This window comes from Pinus tabuliformis, chromosome 8, assembly GCF_031772625.1.
Source record: "Pinus tabuliformis cultivar Carrire ecotype Pingquan chromosome 8, CPIR1, whole genome shotgun sequence".
NCBI lineage: Eukaryota > Viridiplantae > Streptophyta > Pinopsida > Pinales > Pinaceae > Pinus > Pinus tabuliformis.
Window position 1 is genome coordinate 1753862671 of NC_142294.1, and position 6651 is coordinate 1753869321.

General features: G+C 37.0%; 1 pseudogene; it reads left to right on the top strand.

Annotated features, from left to right (window-relative positions):
* Window positions 1-414: 414 nt before the first annotated feature.
* Window positions 415-1008, top strand: LOC149243121 (sm-like protein LSM8 pseudogene; annotated as a pseudogene).
* Window positions 1009-6651: the final 5643 nt, after the last annotated feature.

The window sequence follows — 6651 nt, forward strand, 5'->3', positions numbered from 1 at the left end:
AAAATTGCGTATTGATACTATTCACCTTCTTCAACACCTTGCTGGACTCCACATAACTTGTGACTATGCGGCTGTTGTGGACTCTTCTCTGGCGAACCGAGACCTCGTTCTCAAAAAATAAAACCGCAGAGCGCATACACCAAATCTCTTCTCAGCGAAATCAAAAGAATACCAATGAGCGCCTGATAACCGCCAAAGCAGAACGACACAAAATGGATTCGAGCTGCAGACCTCTGAAGCCTTCAAATCACGGACTCTCCTATGGTAATCTCGTTGTGTATTTAGCCGGCGTGGAGTTTAATCCGAACAGGCTTCGTTTTTTTTCTCTTTCGTTGCTTAAATCTGTTCAGCTTCTCTTGTCGTCGTATTTCCAAATCAATATTATTGTGCGCTACTTCTTATACGCATTCCGCCATGTCTATTATCTCAGGCTTGGAGGATTTAGTCGATGAAACAATATCCGTCATTACCAACGATGGCCGTAACATAGTGGGTATATTGAAGGGATATGATCAGGCCACCAATCTCATTATGGATGAATCTCATGAGCGGGTCTATTCCACCAGGACAGGAGTTGAGCAACTTGTCTTGGGCTTGTACATCATCAGGGGAGATAACATTAGTGTAGTTGGTGAGTTGGATGAAGACCTTGATTCAAATCACGGACTCTCGCAGCTCAGGTAAGGCACGCGAGTACTAAGATAAAAGAATGATCCCGGCGGCCTGAGACAAACAAAAGGATGACTTGCTCGGTGGAGTAGGCTTTTGGTTAACGGTCGCTACAGAAAACAAATGGAGGCGCAGGTGAGATGTGGGAATCCGCAGAGTATAATCAATGGAGGCGTAGCATAATCAGGTGAAGCAATTCATGCAATGGAGGCGCAGGTGCAATAACGCCCTTTTTGAAACGTTTATGACAGTCAGAGAATTGAACAGTCAGACCATGTCAGGCCAGCCAGAGAGCGATTAATGTATTCAGAAGAACAGGCAGGCGCAGGCTTGGGTTGAGACTCACAACGAATCCATGCGTATAACGCATAGCAAAATGGAACTCACACACAACGAAATTATTAAACAATGACTGAGATTTCGCAGGGATATGACAGACATGTCAGCCTGCAGAACATGGGCAGAATATGAGCAGACTATGCAGGAGGGAGTTACAAAGAACAAGAGCTAAAAAGAAGCTGGCTCTGATACCATGTCAGGCCAGGCAGTAACTCCACAAAACAAATAACTGATTCGTATATTCATTCAATCAGGTAGGTTTGTTATATACATGAGGGAGAGACTGTTCAGTTCATCTCCCGATGACTGTTCACATTTCTCAATTATTTATTTACAATAATTCACCCAATCACAAGGATTATGTGTCAACAAATACGCTGAGTTTTATTTTAATCTTGTTGTAATATGAGTTTACTCTGGCCGTTGTTGTCGGCACTCGTAAATCTGAGAATTTCTCCTGTATTTCCTATTTACTGGTAAAACTGTGTTTTACGGCATGTGTTAAATTTTGATGCCGACTGATAACATTGGGATGGATTAATATAATACTTTTAAAAGGCATGAAATGCATTTATGGTTAGTAAGGCTTAACCCTAAGGGTGTGGAATAAATTTGATTGTGTGACCTCCTGATAAGTTACGTATTTAGCAACAAAAATAAGGACATCAATGAGATTTGACAACATGAATATATAATTAGCAATAAGTACTCAATCAATCAAGTTATAGTTACAACTTTTCTAGTGAATTTGTTGTTAAAATTATTTTCCAAATTTCCAATCATTAATTCGACATAGTATTAATAGGTCCCATACTTCTCTGACTTGTTTTCTTTCTTGGGAACTGTTTAAATAAAGTGTTCCTCACCCTGGTTGACTTATTCTTAAGACTCCATGGAAATGGGAGTGCCTCGTTGATGCTCCCACAACAGTAAGAGAGGAATTAACCCATCATCCAAGTCTCTTTCTTAGAGAAGGGTTTTACAAAGATTCTCCTCTGTTGCCAAGGTTTCTGAACAAGCTCACCCAATCTAGCAGTCCAACCCAATACAGGTTTTATCTGAACTAGTCCAAAGCTATGTCTCTTTTCTTTTAAAAATAATTACAGAGACATATTTTTAATACTTATCTCTTGTTGTGAAAAGCCACGAACCACTAGAACAAGCAACGCTCCATCCAACTTTGAGATTAGTCTATATCACTGCATCTCCCTCGAGCTTGCTTCACTTCCAGGTTAGTTTTCATAGGATAGTTCTGTAACATTTATTTTTAGCCTATTTGGTCACAACCAGAGTTAGCCATAACCGTAACTCTGAGACAAACCCAACTGGTCAGCCAGTTCTAAGATATTTTATGATTTCTCCTTTCTCTCTTCCTGCCTCAGGGTCACAATATCTTCTTGGCCTTCTCTTGGAAGTTTTTCTTCTTTCCAATGGAAGAGTTACAAATTTTTTTTTAACTGCAATAATTGGTAAAGCAGTGCCTTGAAAGTTACCAGGGGTCATTACACCATGGGTGCAACCAAGGCCTGTTGCATGTGGAGACCAATCAACCTAGAAATAGGCATTTGAGAGAGGGTGATTCTGAGATGGAATCACCTGTTGCGGCCTGCTCAACACTCGATTATAGTTCTTCAGAGTCATTCGTTGGAGGGTCAGGTGCCTGCATCTGCATTCCAGTGAACGAAGGTGATTGGACAAAGACCAGTGAAAAAAGGTGATTAGACAAAGATGTTGAGCAGATTGTTCAATCCTAAAGATAACAAAACGATAGGAGTTATAATAATGTTGGAAAACATTAATAATTCCAACCACTATCTGCATTTGATGCGTTGTCTAGTTTCTTCTCGAGAGTTCAGGAGATGGTCTCAAGTCTTTGGGAGACTTCACGTAGCGTCCTGAAGAAGCCACCGAAAACCAAAATTGAGAAATTTCATCGCGTGTATAAAACCATTCTTTGGCAATGTGAAATTCATGCTATGTTGTGTTAAAATCAGTATTCAGTGTGGGTTCTCTCATTTGGTATCAGAGCCAAGTTCGAGTGCTGCCTGGTTGAGAGCTGAGAACTTAAGGCTCTTCTATGAGAGATCGTTGGTTGAGTGTTGAGAGCTTAAGGCTCTTCTGTGAGAGAGAGTTGTGTGAACTCTTGAGACAGTCGTGTTAACCTTTAAGGGAAGTCTGGGTGCAATGCAGTGAGTTGTTTTTCTTCTACAGCTACCGTGAACTTGCAATCCGCGTGGAGAAGTGATTTAAGAACGTGGAGTTTCTCTGTGAGCAATCAGTTGAGAGATATGTGGCTATGTTGAGCATTGAGTGTTTGTTACAGAGTGTCCAACACACAAGATTCTAGTGAAGGGCGAATTGGTCATAGTTTTTAATTTGTGGGAGAGGAGATTTCTGCATCGCCCTGAGAGTTCTAGTGCAAGCAGAGTTGCTTTAAACGTGCAGTAAGAAACCTGTCTGTGGAGAGCTATGGTCTGTGGAGTAAACAAGGGCGAGGAGTCCGTTTTTGAATGTCTATTAGAGCATTGAAAGAAGCCTGTGAATTGTCTACATTTTGGTTGCTGGAAAATAGCTATAGTGTAAGGTTATATTTCCTTATACCATAATGGTTTTCTATTGATAGTCAATGGTGCTTACACGCATTTTATATTTTATGATAAAAACAACTGATGTTAGAAAAAAAAATTCAGTTTTTCATCAAGTTCAGACTAAGTGAAAAAAATAAAAATAAAAAAGGTATAAATTCTGGTTATAAGTAAAAAAGTGAATAGTGGTCATAAAAATATATTTGTAGTAGTTTTTTGGATGTTGGGCTCTCGAGTTTCGTGGAAGTTTGCAATTAAGTGAAAATTGTTTGTTGGTGTTGATTAATGATTGGTTTCCTAACATTTTTTAATATCGCATAGTCTAACGAGGCCGGAAAATTATGGAAATTCTCGTAGGGGTTGCCAGGAAAATTATGGAAATTCCGGTTATATTTAAAGGAAATCCGGCAAGGATTTTTGTAAATCCAAGTTATAGTTGTTAAACTTCAAAATTTTAGGTGTCCTAGACGTTTTTGATGGTGTTGAATCCATTTCCACTATCAAAAACAGAATTCAAATACTGCCTCTACAAGATTTTTTGAAATTTTTTTGCCTGAATTCCGACCACTTTTGGTCGTCCAGGCAATTCCTCTGCCTCATTAGACAACTCCTTTTAAAATTGGTGATTGTTAAGAAAGATTCATGGTTGCTTTATGAAATCATGGTTTGTTTGTTATTATAAAAATTATATATATAACTTAAAAAGGAGGAGGGAGGCACATTGTTCAATAATATTTTTGATTTGTGAAGTTCAATATAACTTTAGGACTTTTTCTTTGCTTGAGGAGTTATATTTGTGATTAAGGAGTCATTAAATTTATTGGTTGGAGGATCCATAAGATTAATATTATGGAAAATGTTTTAGCAGAGTCTTATCTATCAGATTCTAACAAGCTAGATGGTGAAGATTATGCAAATTGGAAGTTTAAGTTTCAGACTTTGATGGAAGGCTACAATATATGAGCGATTGTGTCTGGTGCTGAAGTCAAGTCAGTGTCCCCTCAAGCCACAGATGCTGCAATTCAAGATTTGGAGCGATAGGAAAACAAAGAGAAGGTGCTTTTGTGGATGTCTGTTAAGGACAACATTATTCCACACATTAGAGAGTGCAAAACATTCAAGGATACATGGGACACTCTTAAAAATTTGTGTGAGATGAAGACTACAAATTGAATATTGTATTTAAAGAGTAAGCTTCTTTCAATTAAGATGGAAGAGAATGAAAGTGTCAGTAATTTTTTTCTAAAATTAAGGATCTAAAGGATAAATTAGGTGACATTGGTGAAACAATATCTAGTACAGACTTGGTTACCGTGACATTAAATGGAATGCTTGATGAATATCAAATGTTTATCACTAGTCTTTCAGCTAGCGAGAAGGCTCCTACTTTTGATGAGTTGGCAGGTATACTTAGGCAAGAAGAAGAGCAGAGAAGAAGTCTTAAACAAAAATCTCCTAATTCACATTTAGCATTGATGGCTAAAGGGAAACAATCCCTCAAAGGCAAACAATGGGAGAAAAATAAAGGAAAAAAGCGAGAGGTAAAATGATTTCAAGATACACCTTTACCAAGGGAAAATACCAAATCAAGTAGAGATTATGTGTGTTATTACAGTGGAAAAATTGGTCATTTTGCTAAGAATTGCATGAAAAGAAGGTCTGATCAATTTAAACAAAGAAGGCATTCAAGAAATTATGTTGATAGAGATCAAGTAATTAGTCACGACTTTAGCAATCTTAAATTGTTTGTGTCCAATGCTGCTTTATCAACAAAAACTGATGATGATAATGCTTGGTTTATAGATTCTAGTGCATCAATCTACATGTCATGCAAAAGAGGTTGGTTCGATACTTATCACGAGGTTAATAATGATGGACACATCTATTTACGAGATAATAGATCACATGAAATTAAAGGATATGGTGATATAAGTGTTATGATGTCTAATAGACAAGAAAAACAAATTCAAAATGTGGTGTATGTTCGAGGATAAGAGAAGAACTTAATTTAAGTTTCTACTATTATAGATCAACATTTAAAAGTTGAATTTGTGAAATCACATTGTTTGGTAAAGGATGTGCAGGACAACTACAAGGTTGTTGCAAAAGGAATGCGAGTTGGAGGATTATACAATCTGGATGTAATGAAGAATGGGCATCAAGATTTGGCATCAATAGGCATGTCAAATATAGAGTTTTGGAATCAAAGGTAAGGACACTTAAATCATAATGACTTGATGTTACTACAAAAGAAATTGATGGTAGAAGGCCTTCTAAATATTAAGGGTGAACACTTTGAATGTGAAGGTTGTGCACTAGGAAAACAACATAGGGAAGAATTTGTTGTGCATGAAAATAGAAGAAAACGTGAAATACTTGAAATAGTGCATACTAATGTATGTGGTCCAATCCAAACTAAGTCACTTGGTGGAACATACTACTTTCTTATATTTATTGATGATAGTACTAAATACACCTGGGTGTACTTAATAAGAAACAAAAGTGATGTGTTTGAATACTTTAAAGAATTCGAGAGTATGGTTGAAAAGCAAACAGGAAAGGGCATTAAAATTCTTCGATTAGATAAAGGTGGTGAGTACACTTTAGGAGCTTTTATCAAATGTTACAAACAAAATGGAATTATGAAACAATTTATAGTACCACATACACCTTAGCAAAATGGAGTAGCTGAGGGAAAGAATTGAATATTAGTTGAATGTGCTCGTAGTATGTTAAAAAGTAAAGGACTTTCTAATAATTTTTGGGCGGAAGCCATTAATATAGTTGTATATCTTAAAAATAGAAGCCCTACCAAGTATCTTGAGCAAAAAACACCATTTGAAGCATTTTATGGTTTTAAACCTAAAGTTAGTCATTTAAGGATATTTGGATGCAAGGACTTTGCTCATATTCCTAAATAGGATAGGAAAAAGTTGGATGTCAAAGCCATCAAATGCATTTTTATTGGATATTGTACTAATAAAAAAGAATATAAAATGTATGATCCAAGTACTCACAAGGTCTTTGCAAGTAGAAATGTTACATTTCATGAGCATGT